The sequence below is a fragment of the Lissotriton vulgaris genome, chromosome 7, assembly GCF_964263255.1.
Source record: "Lissotriton vulgaris chromosome 7, aLisVul1.2, whole genome shotgun sequence".
Taxonomy (NCBI): domain Eukaryota; kingdom Metazoa; phylum Chordata; class Amphibia; order Caudata; family Salamandridae; genus Lissotriton; species Lissotriton vulgaris.
The window spans coordinates 470,907,572-470,923,813 of NC_141695.1; the positions used below are offsets into that span (position 1 = coordinate 470,907,572).

A 16,242-nucleotide genomic window follows, 5' to 3' on the forward strand; every position below is an offset into this window, starting at 1 on the left:
CCCCAATGGTAGCTAACCCCTTCTTTAGGTGGTCCCCACCACCTCCCAGGTACTGGGGATCTGTTATGAAGTTCTGGTAGGAGAACTCACATATAATGGGTATGTTGGATCAATGTTTGGGTGACCGCCGTTGGCGTTTACCCCAGGAGAGGAGTTGGGAATTTCGTATTTTATCATTATGCATGGCATGAGACAGGTTACACATGGAAGCAGGGCTTATTAAAAACACAATGACAAACCTCAATGTCCTCACCTGGAAAATACTGGGAATGGGGACAGCACATAAGCGGCATCTGGTTCAGCAATACCTACACATGTCGTGCTACTCCAGGAGACACATGTGGCGGGTGGGGAGAATGTCCGTTTAAATAAAAAATGGTGAACACAGTAATATATAGCACAACATATTCAGGATTCGCAATAGGGGCGTTAATATGGATTCGGACAGGCAGTCCCCTTTTGACCCAGTGTAGTGGCAATTGTCCCTGAGGGGTGTTATGTCTTTGTGGACATCCTATATTACTGGGGAGTATTTACACCCTGAATGTAGCGCAGCCAGCCTTTCTGGCCTGCCTTGCTGCCCTCCTTGCAAGGCAGAAACATATTCCCTGGTTATTCGAGGGAGACTTCAGCAGGTTAGATCGCTCCCATCCCCCCTTTGCGACCTCCCCTGTGGTGTCAGCCACACTGGGACTGTCTCCGTGGAAAATCCACGGCAAGCAATTCAATTTTATATGCTCACTACTCACATCCTAGGTCACAGATATTTCCTATACCATTTGGAGAGATGACTCGGATAAGACGTAATTGCAGTGAAGATGAGGTTTTTAGATCTAAAATTGACATTTTTTGAGCACTTCACTTTCTTTTCCCTTTTTGGTTTCTGGACACTACTGTAGTACCAGTGGGTCTACCTCCTGATGGAGGTCAGCATACCAAAAAATAACCCTATGACGATGCTGTCACGTTACATGTAGGCGGAAAACCAAGATATACCACCTTTCCACCTACGTACGTGTATGACGGTTTTTATGAAAGGTACCAACTATCTATTCCCCTGGTCACACAGGTACAAGTGGTCCATTCCCTTTTGATCTTTGCATATTACATGGAAGATGAATGGACCACTGCTTCTCCCTCCCTCCACCCTTGTGATTATATCTTTGATTACACTCTATTGTACACAGTCACATGTTTTACAATATTATGCACAAAAACTGGCACATGGTCAGGGTTGATTCCACTCTTAATAAATGTATTTCAGATAAACCTGGGATCATTTATAAAAGAGGTACAAGTTTGCACAACATACTTTGTCCCAGTTTTTACAATCCCAAGAAGAGAAATATGAATTTAGGGTGGTTACCTCCTAAACCTAAGGGAGTTTTCAAATGTGGACATTGCAACATTTGTCAATTCACATTAGATAAAATTAAAAGCTTTTAATATAATCCCTCTGTGGAATATAAATTAGGGGACTTTATAAATTGCAATACAAAATGTGTGTTTTACTATGTTCTGTGTGTGTGCAAACGCATTTACATCGGCAGTACTATCCGGCCCTTAAAGGTAAGGATTCAAGAGCACATATGTGCTATCAGAAATTATTTAAAAAATTACCCTCTAACTGTGCACTTTAACACTTGCCATGGGTCTGCCGAGCTGCCACTAGTAAGATTCCATGGTGTGGGGATGGCTCAGGATCATCCAGAGGAGGTGATAGGACACAAATGCTGAGAAAACTAGAGAAAGGCTGGATTACTAAATTTAGGGCCATGAATTTTGGTTCGAATGTAGGCAGGGAACTGTATGCATTCTTAAATGACTATGGGGCTAATTACGATGTCGGCCGGAAAGGCTCCGAACGGCATTCGGTTCATCTGAATCCATGTCGGAAGCCTTGTTTCCGACGGACTCGGAAACATTTCCGACCGAACGATTACGATGTTCTGAAACTGTTCAGACTTTCCAAATCGGTTCAGCTTTGCGTTCGAGGAGCATTCAGAGAAACAGAGTTGGTCGGAGCCAACTCGTACGGCTCTACGGACCGCCATTCCAACCAAGCGATTATGATGTTGGATTAGGGCAGCCTTTCCAAATTGGTCTGTCCGACACAGATCAACTGTCAGAATCTGACTCTGGGGGCCCGTAGTAGGCCTCCCTTTACCTTGAGGCCTCTGGTTGGGGACAGTCGGGGTACCCATGGGTCCCCTCTATTCAACCTTGCACAGTGTGACAGGCACCATGGGTTGCCCTGCAGAGAGTGCAAGGTGTTCCGCACCCAACCCTTTCTACAATGGAGCCTGCCAACCAAACAGTGTTCGGAACCATTGTAATCGGCCGGTCGGACTCGCCGAATCCGATTTGGTCAGAAACCATTTGAGACCAAGTCAGTTGGAATGCTTTCCAACAGAATTCGTAATGAGGGCCTTTGTGTTTTGAACTTTGCTTATTCTAGGTTAAGTCTGGATGCTCTGGTATACATTATGTATAGAAAATATTTCAATTCCTTTCTCATGCTAACTTATGGGGAGAGTCACCTTTGTTTCCAGCAATACTGGGATAAAACATACGATCCATCCCTAAAAGTCGAATACAAAAAGGCCATCAGAAACTATCACCAGAATATTAAACTTAGCCAAGCAAGATTCTTTGAGGAAAAATAAACAAGGCCCAGAATTCCTCAAAAGAATTATTTCGAGTAATTAAAATACTATCCAATATCAATCCCACCTCTAGTACCATGGAAACATCAGTAGAGAGATGTAATGAGCTGGCTACATACTTTTTCTCGAAAATAACAAATATATATAGCAACTTCAAGAATGTGAGAGACACAGCCTCAAAGGAAGATGAAGATATAGAGTCAGCACCCTTACAAATGTTGATACAGTTCCCCCGTATGGAACTGCAAGAGGCTGTAGCACTGATGAGGTAGTGTGGCTCACTGGTTAGAGGCGGCAGACCCGAGAGCAGAGGACGGCCCGGGACCAGGGTTCGATTCCCGGCGCGGCAGGTTTCTGGACCGGGGTCAGCGGACTCGATAATTCTCTCGCCTCTGTGCCCACTCTGATCAGCGATCACACTCGGCAACTCTGGGCATTAGCTTGCCTCATCCTCACTAACGGCCCCACCAGACCGCTGGGGATGCCTGGTCTCACCCTGAAGATACCCATTAAGGGACCATCTCTCAGGGAAGCCAGGAAGGGTTTCGCAGCGGTCGAAGCGCCTTGGGACCCTACGGGTAAGTAGTGCGCTATATAAATGCCTACACACATGGAAAAGGTGAAATCTGGCTTCCCGCTAGACCCAGCCCCTCCAAAATTTCTTAAGACCATCACATCCGTCATCACCCTGAAGCTAGTGAGAATATTGAATCAATCACTAGAGTCAGGGGATGTCCCAGCAACGTGGAAACATACAGTAATAAAGCCCCTACTGAAGAAAGCTAATGCAGATCCTGGACAGCTGGGAAATGTTCGACCAATATCCCAGTTACCATATGAAGCAAACTGCTAGAAAAACACGTGAACAGGCACTTGTCCGATTTTCTGGATAGCAATCAGTGTCTACATCCAACCCAGATGGGCTTCCGAGCACAGCACAGTACGGAATCTGCGCTCTTGGTTGTGGTAGAGAATTGAGAAAAACTTTAGACCAGGGGAAATCCGCGGTGCTCCTCCTGTTGGATTTGAGTGCTGCCTTTGATACGGTGAATCATCGTATACTACGTAGAAGGCTAGCCAATATCGCGATACAGGGCAATGCTCTCAAGTGGCTGCAATCATTCCTGAAAAAAAGAACCTTTCAAGTTCAGGAAAACTCTACCCTCTCGGAAACTATGAACCTAGAGTCTGGGTGCCACAGGGATCGGCCCTGAGACCTAGCCTTTTTAATATTTATATTGAACCCCTTGCAGGCATCATACAAGAGTTCAACATACCTATAACCTCGTACGCTGATGATACCCAATTAGTGATATCATTAGACCCATAAAACAGCACAGACGAATAGAAGATGTCTCCCTGCTTGATAAAAGTCAAAGAGTGGATGACAAAAAGCAGCTTGAAGCTCAATGGGGAAAAACAGAGATATTATATCTTGGGAACAAACTAACACCCAGCCCCATGTTAGCCTGGCCAGAGAGTTTAGGTAAGATACCCACGCCAACAGACACAATCAAAAGCCTAGGCTTCTGGTTGGAACCTGATCTATCTATGCGGACACAAGCCACAAAGGTAGCTGCAATATGTTTTGGCCTACTAAGAAGTATCAGGAAAATCCTGGACAGGGTACCAACCCACCTAAGGAAGACAGTGATCCATTCTCTAGTCACCTCCCGACTGGATTATGGAAAATCTTTGTTCCTTGGTGCATCAAAAGAGGTTACACGAAAGCTGCAGACCATGTAGAATGCAGCGGCTAGACTGCTATGTAACATCCCCAGTCGGGAACCAGTAATTAAACACCTAGCTAATTTACACTGGCTCCCGATAGAGGCAAGAATAAAATTCAAAACGCTAATCATCACATATAGAGCATCATGATAAAGGTCCAAGGAAGATCAAGAAGCTTATCTCGGCATATACACCACGCAGACAGCTGCGGTCCAGTACAGCAGATCGTCTGACACAAACAAAGGTCAAAAGAGAAAGATGGGTGATAGAGCTTTTTCACATCTAGCTCTCAAACTTTGGAACTCCATTCCATCAGAATGTAGAAAACTAGACAATGAACTGCAATTTCGGAAGCAAATCAAAACGTGGCTGTTCAGACAATATCTTTGAACCTTCTACTCTGCTCTTGTAACTGATCAATTAGCGCTGGGAAGCCCTAGAGCAGCCATGCTCTCTATAAATCCACAATAATAATAATAATAATAATAATAATAATAATAACAGCAACAATAATAATAATAATATATTTCTAGTCTCATATATACTTAGGCGAATACTTCATATGTATGGCTAGTTATTGGTGTTAACGCTGAAACCGAATGGGAAAATTGATTTTACGTTGTATAATGTAATAACTACAAATCATATAATGATTATTTTGATACTTTCGCTAAAAATATCTGCTGGTGAATGTTTGCTGGGATTAAGCTTGGTTCTTATATTTTTCAACTGAACCTAAAGTTTTTGCTCTTTTTTTTAATGTTTAATATATGATCATTATGCTTATTAAGGTGCATTGTTTACATTTGATAGTGACCATGTGTTGCTACATCTTTTCAGTTTTTTCTGGGATCACTATTTCCAGTCTTTTCTTTTCCTCAAGCACAGTATACTTTGATTTCAGAGCACGAGATGCACAAGGGGTCGGCTTTTGCTCCTTCAATTATTGACTGTTTTCTTTGGTTGTGTGTACAATACATTGGAACTATTGTTGCTTTGTGTCATGCAACTCGTAAATTTGGTTACATTGACGCGACCAATATGTTATGTTATGTTATATTATTGACATTTATATCACGCACGGCTACTCAAGAGTGTCCGGCGCGGCAACCTAGGAGTCAGCAAAGAAAGTTAGATAAAAAGTAGAGTTTTTAAACGTTTCCTTAAAAGTTTAGGATCTTGAGTCGTGCAAAGGTCTAGGGGAAGGGAATTCCAGGCCTTTACTGCATTGTAGGCCAATGAACTGCCACCCATTCTGGTAAGGCGTAAATGTTGTATAATTGGCAGAAACTGCTCAGCTGAGCGCAGCTGTCTCCAGGGTACATAAAACCCAAAGCGTTTGCTGAGATAAAGCGGACCCGAACCGTACAAGGCTGTATGCGGCAGGATAAGACCTTTAAATTGAACTATTTTAAGCACGGGCAGCCAGTGAAGGTCGTGCAGATGTTGCTTTATGCTGGATCTCCCGGGGATGTTAAGTAGAGATCTTGCTGCAGCATTTTGAACTACCTGTAGTCTCTTCAACTGGTACCCGGGCAGGCCAATGTACAAAGCATTTGCACAATCAATATGTGAAAAGATCAAGGCGCGGTAACCATTTCCTTAGCTGCTCTAGGTAAGAGGGGAAGAAACTTCCTCAGTGATTTGAGGGTGCCGTAGCATTTCCCCGCTAACTTCTTAATCTGAGTAGGGAACCGGAGAACTTCGTTGAACCAGATCAAACGTTTTTGACCAGTTGACCCGCGGATATGGGCGGAGAATAGTCATCAGGCTATAGCGATTCCCTAAACTGAGGAGGGAAAATCCCATACAAGAGGCTTTCAGATTTATCCTCATTGCACCTAGGCTGGGCAGAAAGTAGCCATTGGAAAATGGTTGTAAGGCAGGCTCTAGCACGAGCAGGGGATGAATCATTTTTACCACATGTAAAGAGGAGCTGGGTATCATCTACATAAGTGATGATCTTAGCCCTCAGCTCCTCCGCCAAATAAATTTGTGTAGTTCCTTTATCCCTGATAGGCTCTGCGCATTGGAATAATTCACACTATAATTTTGACATGTATGTATGTATGTATGTGGGTCAGCCGGGGACTCGACTTCCTTCCGAACTTGCTGTGGCAAACCGTATTGCGCAAGCATGCAGCCGAACCATGGTTTGCCATGGCAAGTGAAGGTATATTTATACCTTGAAGGTGTTTAGGAATGTCACTATTGATAATTTTGACATAGGACTGAGGTCAGTATGTCTCTATCGAGTACATTAAACTTAATTACTTGTGTGTACCAGCTTCTCGAATAAACAAGAAGGGATTCATTTCTGACAACCGCATAAACAAGACAACTTTGTTTCCCTTTAGAATCAGAACAGTCTCCGAATCGTGGAAACAATAGATAACAGTTTCACTCAGTCAATCGTGCATGCTTCGTTTCTACAGAGTTTACACAGAAATAGATAGACGGGCGTTTCAATAAAAAGGGTTTATTGAACAGTCCTATTTATCGTGCAAGAGATATGAACTGCTACAATTGTAAGACAAAATGCGAAGTATAATACGTACAGCGTTAGCAGTAAGATAAAATAATACTGCAATAGCATGGTTTGTAGCTATGACATACAGTAATAAAAATACATACATAAATAACACAGGCTAAAATGTGAATACTCATCTGCTGCTTCTAGCTAGTTCTACCCCAGTGTACCTAAGCTAAGTGTAGTACGAGGGCAGAAGTAGGTGCTGTTTTTCTATAGTCTAGTTTACCTATAGTTTGGATTGGTGTTGCCAAGATTTGCCAAAAGTCCCTCTAGGTTCTAGTCCGCTCCATACCTTAGAATGAGAGAGGTTGGCATCTCTTTCCGGGTCTCAATCCCTAACACCCCGCAAGGGCAGTCAGAAACACTGGAGCTGGATTCTCTGCGAGGAAGATGACAGCGTCTGGCAGTGGGTCAGCCGGGGACTCGACTTCCTTCCGAACTTGCTGTGGCAAACCGTATTGCGCAAGCATGCAGCCGAACCATGGTTTGCCATGGCAAGTGAAGGTATATTTATACCTTGAAGGTGTTTAGGAATGTCACTATTGACGTAAAAGTCGGTCAGATGAACGTCATGAATGAACCCCTAAGAAATAGATTTCATGCATAATAAATGAGTTCTTGGAGAAATCAATATTCTAAGCAAAGGGAAGTCCTAAAGGTTAAGAGTCTGGTTTTCCAAGAACACGTTGTGACATGGATGAATGGATGTAGGTGGCCATGCCTGTATTTGGTCAGCATGGATAATGCCTAATTAAGGGTAGGATTTCTATGCCTAAATAATGGCAATGCAAATTGTGCCTATATAAGGACATAAATCGGGAAACCTATATACTGTATCTAAATCAACACATAAAACCCACTCCACTTTCGTATGAATGACATTACTAAATTCTATATATTAATCAAAGGAGAATGGATCACTTGACCTGCTCAACCTTAGGCATGCAGGAAGAACGGAGGATGTCCCAGTATAAAAAGACCCTCATGCATGTGATGGGTATGGTGGTATCTGAAGCGGTATATCTTAGTTCTCCGCTTATGGATCACGTGTGTGCATAATCATTAGGTCTATTTTAGGTTATGCAGCCTCCACCAGGAGGTTCTTACCCAAGGTTGACGCAGTAGTGAGCCAGTGATAGGGGATTTTAACAAAAAAACACAAAAAACACAAAAGCCAGGAACTCGGATTCTTTATTGTGCCTACTTTTGGGTCTGGTAAACTCTATGGTAGTGCATCTTGTAGACTGGGTTATGAGTATTAGGTGCACTTAGAGTATCGAAAGATCAGGGGTAGTGAGGAGTGTTTAAAAATTGGTCAACATGTTTCTGCCCCGATTGCCTGGGTTTAGGACTTACGGGCATTCATCAGGACCGTTAGTGAAATAACTAGGGGTGAGCGCAAAATCCGTTCCGCTCGGGGATTTTGAGAATTTTCGGTAAATTCGCGATCCGCGAACTCCCGCAAATTTAGCGCGAATTCGCAAATCCGCGAGCGGCGGATTCCGGGGGCAAAAGTTGAAGCCTGGCTGGCCTGTCAACTTGTAACTATTTTACGATGGCGCCGGCAAGCTGCCAGCGCCATCCTAAAATAGTTACTAAGTTAGCTTCAACAGGAAGCTCTAATAGATAAAATAAAGCAGGTGCTCGCAGGAAGGTGCTCGCAGGAAGCTCTAATAGATAAAATAAAGCAGGTGCTCGCACCTGCTTTATTTTATCTATTAGAGCTTCCTGTTGAAGCTAATTTAGTAAGTATTTTAGGATGGCGCTGGCATCTTGCCGGCGCCATCGTAAAATATTTACAACATGCCCTTCCTGTGAGTGACTCATTCATCAGCCCAAAAACAATCGTGAGCGTCGTCGAGGCAGGTGTGCCTTCTTCCCAAATCTACCGTGGAAAATCAGCTGTGATGCTGGATAGAGGCCTTTGCACCTTGACTTTCACGAGCGCAATACCCGTGCTGTTCCTGTGACCAGGAGCTTCTTTCTCTTCATCTGCTGAACTGATCTTTCTCTGACCCTTTATACACACAAGAAGCATGTGTGAACTCGCATGGAAGCCCTGCCCATTTGGCCCCGCCCACACACTCGCGGTTTGCACCGTCTTCCCGCCATTCACCCACTATGATGGGCAGCTCACTCAAGGGACCCCTGCGCCCTTCGGGGCGCCTGACTTTGGGCTTGGAAGCCCCCCCCACACACACACTCGCAGTGTGCACCGTCTTCCCACCATTGACCCACTATGATGGACAGCTCACCCAAGGGAACCCTGCGCCCCTCGGGGCGATTGCATAGTAACACACACATGGCCGCTGCAACATGCCCTTCCTGTGAGTGACTCATTCATCAGCCCAAAAACAATTGTGAGCGTCGTCGAGGCAGGTGTGCCTTCTTCCCAAATCTACCGTGGAAAATCAGCTGTGATGCTGGATAGAGGCCTTTGCATCCTTGACTTTCACGAGCGCAATACCCGTGCTGTTCCTGTGACCAGGAGCTTCTTTCTCTTCATCTGCTGAACTGATCTTTCTCTGACCTTTTATACACACAAGAAGCATGTGTGAACTCGCATGGAAGCCCTCCCCGTTTGGCCCCGCCCACACACTCGCGGTTTGCACCGTCTTCCCGCCATTCACCCACTATGATGGACAGCTCACCCAAGGGAACCCTGCGCCCCTCGGGGCGATTGCATAGTAACACACACATGGCCGCTGAAACTATTGAAGCTGAAATGAAGTGACTCATTCAGCAGGGCAAATCCGCGGATCCGCAAATCCGCAAATCCGCAAAATCCGCGGATCGTGGATCCGCAAAATCCGCCCATACCTAGAAATAACGTGAGATAGTATAATTAAAGTGCTCAAAAGGTGAAGGAAAAAGGTTGTTGACCTGTTTCTCTGTATTGGAGGTCTTATGGTACCTTGCGCATTTGTTTAACATGCTCCTTTCGGATCGTACAGCTCTTGGAGGGGGCTATTGCGCCCGATCCTCGGCTTTCCTCGTGAGTGCACTGCTCTGCTCTTACTCTACTCCTAAACCCAGGCAATCGGGGCAGAAACATGTCGACCAGTTTTTGAACACCCCTCACTACCCCTGATCTTTCGATACTCTAAGTGCACCTAATACTCATAACCCAGTCTACAAGATGCACTACCATAGAGTTTACCAGACCCAAAACCAGGCACAATAAAGAATCTGAGTTCCTGACTTTTGTGTGTTTTTTTTGGTTTTTTTTTTAAATCCCCTATCACTGGCTCACTACTGCGTCAACCTTGGGTAAGAACCTCCTGGTGGAGGCTGCATAACCTAAAATAGACCTAATGATTATGCACACACGTGATCCATAAGCGGAGAACCAAGATATACTGCTTCAGATACCACCATACCCATCACGTGCATGAGGGTCTTTTTATACTGGGACATTCTCCGTTCTTCCTGCATGCCTAAGGTTGAGCAGGACAAGTGATCCATTCTCCTTTGAATAATATATGCTAATTTGGAAAGTGAATGGATCGACATTCCATCTCCCCCACCTCTGATTAGAAGATTACTAAATTCTAAACATGCTAAACATATCTAAAATATAGCTACACATGAAGTGCTAAAAACATGTCTAAAATACATTGTAAACATGCATTAAAACTGTTGCTATGCATAAAAATACAATGGTGCTGCACATATTAAAGAAATGTATGGTTCCAAGCATATATTCACAGTGAATGCTAAATGAATGACATTACATAAAACAATTGTTATTGACAAGGTGACATATTGTCTCTGAACGTGTTTCAAAGAATTCTGTTCTCTATGAATAATTCTACTGTAAGCAGATTACTTTGCTAAAAGAGAAATATACAAATTTGGAAAAAAATAATAATCATTGGAAAAAGTTCCAAGTTTAGTCTTTCTTTTGAGAAATCGAAGGCCAAACTCAGAGTCTTCCCAGTACACTGTGTGCTGAATCAAAAGTCAGTGTATGGGGATGGAGAAAACATATAATGTTCTAACCCTGTAGACAAAAAGTCTTATAGCGTTGTAGGTGAAAGTTGGATTACCTCGTTTAGAAGACTAACCGCACATAGATGAGAAGCATCGCCTTCAGCATTGGTGGCATCAGCAATGTTCGTATCGGATGCTACCTGCATGCCTGTTGTTTCCTCTCGTACCTCAGCAGTAACAATTTGCGTCTGTGTGATCTCAATGAATGCCGTCATCAGAATTGGTAGCCGCTGGGGACAACACAGAGCATGGGCGTTTACCGGGTCCAGCAGAGTATCGATATCCATAGGCATGACTGATGGGAGTGTTAGACAGATGTCTAGCACGCATTCTTCACCGCAAAGCAGGCAGCGTAGAACAGGTAAGATACAATCTTGCCAGATTGGTCTGAATGTCAGAAACCATGTGGTATTTAATTCTGTAGACGAGGTAAACCTAAAATTTGGACGATGTGCTCATGACACTTCCTCTCCAAATAAAGCTCTCTCTAAGGTGCTTGGACCGACGCTGGTAATTTGGCTTGCCATATCATAGCAGTAGGAGCAAAAATAGGATCCCTACAAGGAGTGCGAAAAGTAATGGCAGTCCACCAAACACAGAGTGCACGAAGTTGGGAATCATTCCGAAGATTGCTTGAAAAAGTGCTAACAGTCCTGAACACACGTTCTTAAATACATGTACAATACTGCTCATATCAAACATGTTTAAGATACGTTCCAACATTTCTGAGAAATGTATAGGGCAGTTTGTATTCAAAAGGGCTTGTATCTCGGGTGAAGTCCTTGCGACTTGTAGATCATACGTTTCTTTGGCCGAGGTCAGATGCACAAATTGTTGTAAAAGAATGTCTTTCAATCTGCTTAGAGTATCAATTTGTATAGAAGAGATGTTCAGTTAAGGCCATAAAGGCGACTCCCTGGCTGTCTTGATCTGAGGGAACAAGACTTGCAAACAGCAAGTGACCCTGGATGTAACCGTTACTAGATATGGAATACCTGGCAACATGCCACAGCAGCTGTGATCAATCAACATAATGTAACTTCCATTCGAAAGTTGGCCAAAAATTGGAATAATCACTGCAGCTGGTGAGCCATGCAGATGGCAGGATAAGTTCGTAGTGGAACCATTACAGGTCCATGTAAATTAATACCTTGCCATAGGAGAGAACCTACAGTTTGTACCGCTAGGAAACACTTCACACCCCCACTCCAACATCTATGTGTGTAAGGTAAATCCCAGGATGTCTTGATGTATTCTTTACCAACCTTTCATATTTGCCTGCTGGTATATTTTTTAGGCAATACAGAAAATGGAAAGTTGTAACAGGCAGATTAATTTCACCATGTATGATCCACTCGGCTGGTTTTTCAGCCACCATGAATGGTATTTTTTCTTGTTTTTCAATGCTCAGCACCTTATAGTCTGCTCCCCTCTGTGCCAGTTCGATCTATTTATCAGTGAGATTGAATTCTGAAAACAGTGACTTAGTGTTGATTAAACGCCAAGTCACATAGCCTGCACACAAGTTTTGTAGCTTCCAGCCTAATAGCATGATAGAACGTTGCTGAGACTGACCATGTTGCAACATTACCAAGTTTTGTTCCATGATGTCTATGGCAGAAGACACAATGCTGTCCAATGAATATATCCTGGACGACAGAGTTGTTAACCCATTGTCTACTACAGCGAGAGATTTCTCTAAATTAATATGATCAATTTCTCGTATTTTCGCTGCAGTTTCTGCTTGGGTAACCTTCCATATTTCATTATAAGCAGCGTAGATACCGGCATATATGAAACGTTTTTGACGCGGTCTTCTTGGACCTAGCAAGAATTCCCTAAGGTCTGCGACTTCTTTAAGTAGCGATAAGTGTTGTTTCACATCCTCTAGTGTAGCTTTCTGTAGCCAATTAAGGCAAAGTTTCCCTACACTGTATGTTGTTACTCCCCCCGGATGCTGTCTTTGAACATAGCGTGGGACTGGCCTATTGATAGTGAAAGCCTGTGTATTGTTCAGGAATCGATTTTGACAGTTGTTTGTGTCTGTGGGCCAGAGCAACCATTTGTTCCAATCTGGATCTGATCTGTTGTGATGCAAAATAGTATGTACATCGACCTCACCCTGTGTAGTGCTATTACTTGCAGGTGCAGGTATGGAAGGAGTGTTCATGTCTTTGATCTTGGCTAACCCAAGGCAAGACGTTTGTTGGACAGTGTCATTCAAAAACATAATTTGCTCAGGGATGATACAGGCTCTAAACAAAGCTCCTACCCTTGCAATTGCCAATCTTTTGTACCACAGACAGATTTTGCCTCAATGTTGTCTTTCCAAAAGTTGAAACCCTGTCAAGACAGTTGGGCAATAAAGGCTGCAGAATAAATCTGTTTGCTATTGGTTAACATATTTTTTGTTCCTGTCTTGTTCACATTTTTAAAGAAAACGTTTCTGGATTTGACAAGTTGAACCCTGAAAAATATGGAAATTTCTTTGCAAAGGTTTTTGAGTTACCCTTTGGAGGTGTAGGACAATGTTCCCATTGGTTATACATAAATATATTTCTAGGTGTTGCAGTCTTATGCAGGAAACCATAATGGACCATAATGGTTATAACAATACATTTGTACATAATCTGATGAACCCTCAAAATATTCATGATTTGTGAATACTGCAGACATTTCTAGATCAGACATCATGTTATTAACAGTCTCTAAGTACCAATCATCAGAAAAAATACTAGAGGTAATAAAGTCACTTAATGAAATCTTAAACAAGTGTGGAATCTTCAAGAGTTCCTATTGGCCAAAAATGGCATATTCAGTTCTGTCCCAAACTATACCATCTGGTATAGGAACGGCTGTGATGTTCACTGCTGACAAGTCTGTTGCTTCACGATGGTATGATTTATGTGGCTGGAGAAGTAAGTTCACTCTTTGACTTGCTGTGTCCATTTGAATATATCTTCCATTTATCAGCATAACCAGAGTTATTACCAGAGGTAACCAAAGTAGAAAGAAAAATATTCCCAAAACAATCCATAGTTCAATCCATGGTGAAACCAGAAGTCTTTTTCAGGTGACGAAAAAAAAGTTGCTTGTTCCTTGAAAGTTCTTTGTGCTGGCGTCATTTCAGGTTCGGTGGGATCCTCAGAAAAAGTATCAAAGTTAATGAAATAGCCAGAGGCAGTTCTGTCAATGGTTGGAATTGCATCGGGATTCGTTGAAATCGCTGAAACCAGTTGATCACTTGTTACTTTGTTGTAGACAGGTGTGTTAAAACTTAGGCTGCAGCATCAACATTATCGGCGCCATCTTGCCCCTTTTCGAGCCCATTCGTGCGCGTAAGCGGCAGCCATTTTGAGTACCATGGCCTCTCTGCCCATCGTTGATAGCCAGCGCGTCTCTCTCTCTCTCCTGACCTCGCAAAGCATCCCCCACACGCTGACAACCCCCGCTCTCACATGCCTTGGGTCATAAACCCCTCTTCAGCGCAGCTCTGCCTCGGAACCCCATCCTGTTCCCAGCGCGACACCTCCCTCCATTCCTTTCATGGTCCCGGATCCTTTGATAAAACCCCCTTTCCTTTGTGCCTGTTTGTCTTACTCGTTCCCAGGCCGCCACCTGGCCCTGCGGATACTGTTTATTGCCCCCCCTGTACAGTAGGAAGCTTCCCCCATCAAAGGATCCATGAGTTGATCAAAGCCCCCACCCCATGAGATCCGATCGACCACATACATTCCGTGAATCGGCGGAATGTCCAGCTGCGCGATAATCATCACCTGTTGTGACAGGGGTGGGGACTTCAACTGTAAATGTGTGTGGGAACGGGCCTGAAGCGGGGATTCCGAGGATGTCTTTCCGTACATCAAAGTAGTGACAGAGATGTGTTTAACGTAATAAAACAATAAACTTGTGTATAAGAGGCCAGGCCTCAGAGATGCGGTTAGAGCACCTCGAGAAGATACCCTGTTGTCTGATTTGACGTGTTCTGCTCCGTCGGAATAAAACTTCTGTTTCCTGCCTTCCAGTCTCCAGCGCCTGCCTCTTTGTTTGGTAACTTGAGTGGGTATAGAGGCGGTTAACGCCGGGCAACTCTGAAAAAGGTCATCAGCCCTACCCTTTTCCACAATTGGCATCCCAAACGTGGGGCCCATCAGCGACTCGTGGATCCAGTGGGAGAGGTCCCGATGACAGAGTGAACGACTGCAACGATCGGGAGAGCTCCTGTCCGATAGACCCTCGTCTGACAGCCGATCATCCGAACTTCACTGGTTCCGAACAGACCTCTCTCGAGTGATCTACGGTCCTGACTGGGAACCATCAGGAGTGCCGCGAGGATCACGAAGAATAGAGGACGATCGGGCGCTGGATTCGGAAGACAAGAAACTGTCCATGCGGTCCGGGTAAGGTCGTGTAAACACGACGAATTGCGAAGTGATTGTTTTGATTGTTTGGAAAATACTAGTATTACTCTTTTGTTGATTTGTTTGGAGATTCACTGTCTGCAAACGGAGAAACAACAGGCTCTCTCTTTGCAAGCAGTGAAGAATAGGTAACGCAGACTTTTGTCCCCATTGTAATCCGTCGTGCCTATCTTTTCTCCCCCACTGATTGATTGTTTGACCCGAACTGTTGTTCGCGGATTGTTTTCTGGAGATTCTCTGTCTGCAAACAGGAAAGAACAGGTTCTCTCTTTGCAGGTAGTGAAAGGGTAGGTAACGCAGACTTTTGTCCCCGTCTTAACCCGTCGTGCCTACTTATTCTCCCCATTGATTGTTTGATTGACCGAACATTGACTGTTCGATATTGGTTCTTTTGAGGTATTCACCGCCTGCAAACAACGAAGAATAGAAATATTCTGTCTAGTCTTTGCACGCAGTGATAAGATAGGTAGTGCAGACTTTTGTCCCTATTGTAATCCGTCATGCCTGTCTTCTCCCCACTGATTGGTAGCCTGTTTAGCCCGGACCGCTTATTAGAGATGAACCATCCGGCTCCACTGGAAGGCACCCCTAATAAGGACATGTTCATGAAGCATGGATTGACCGCTATAGCGTATAGCAAGCTGTGGCATAAATATACGAAAAAGGATCGAGAAAGTCAGTGGCCACTGATAGGGTCCTTTGATGAGGATAAAATAAGCGCGCTAGAAACAGCCCTTGGGAAACACAAGACAACGCCCACTATGCTTGATAGTCTTGGCATGTGGCGCAAAGAAACCGAACAGCGTAAGAAGAGAAATGAGAGTAGGTTGGGAAAAGAGCTGCGAAAGGCAGCCCACCTAGCTGCTAAGAAACTAGAAGAAGAGATTAAGGAAAGAGA

At 44.0% G+C, this 16,242-nt stretch overlaps 1 protein-coding gene across 2 annotated transcripts in view; it reads right to left on the minus strand.

Moving 5' to 3' along the window:
* LOC147701894 (histo-blood group ABO system transferase-like) overlaps positions 1-16,242 on the minus strand; it is a 790,021-nt gene that overhangs the window by 289,805 nt on the left and 483,974 nt on the right. The window lies entirely within an intron of this gene.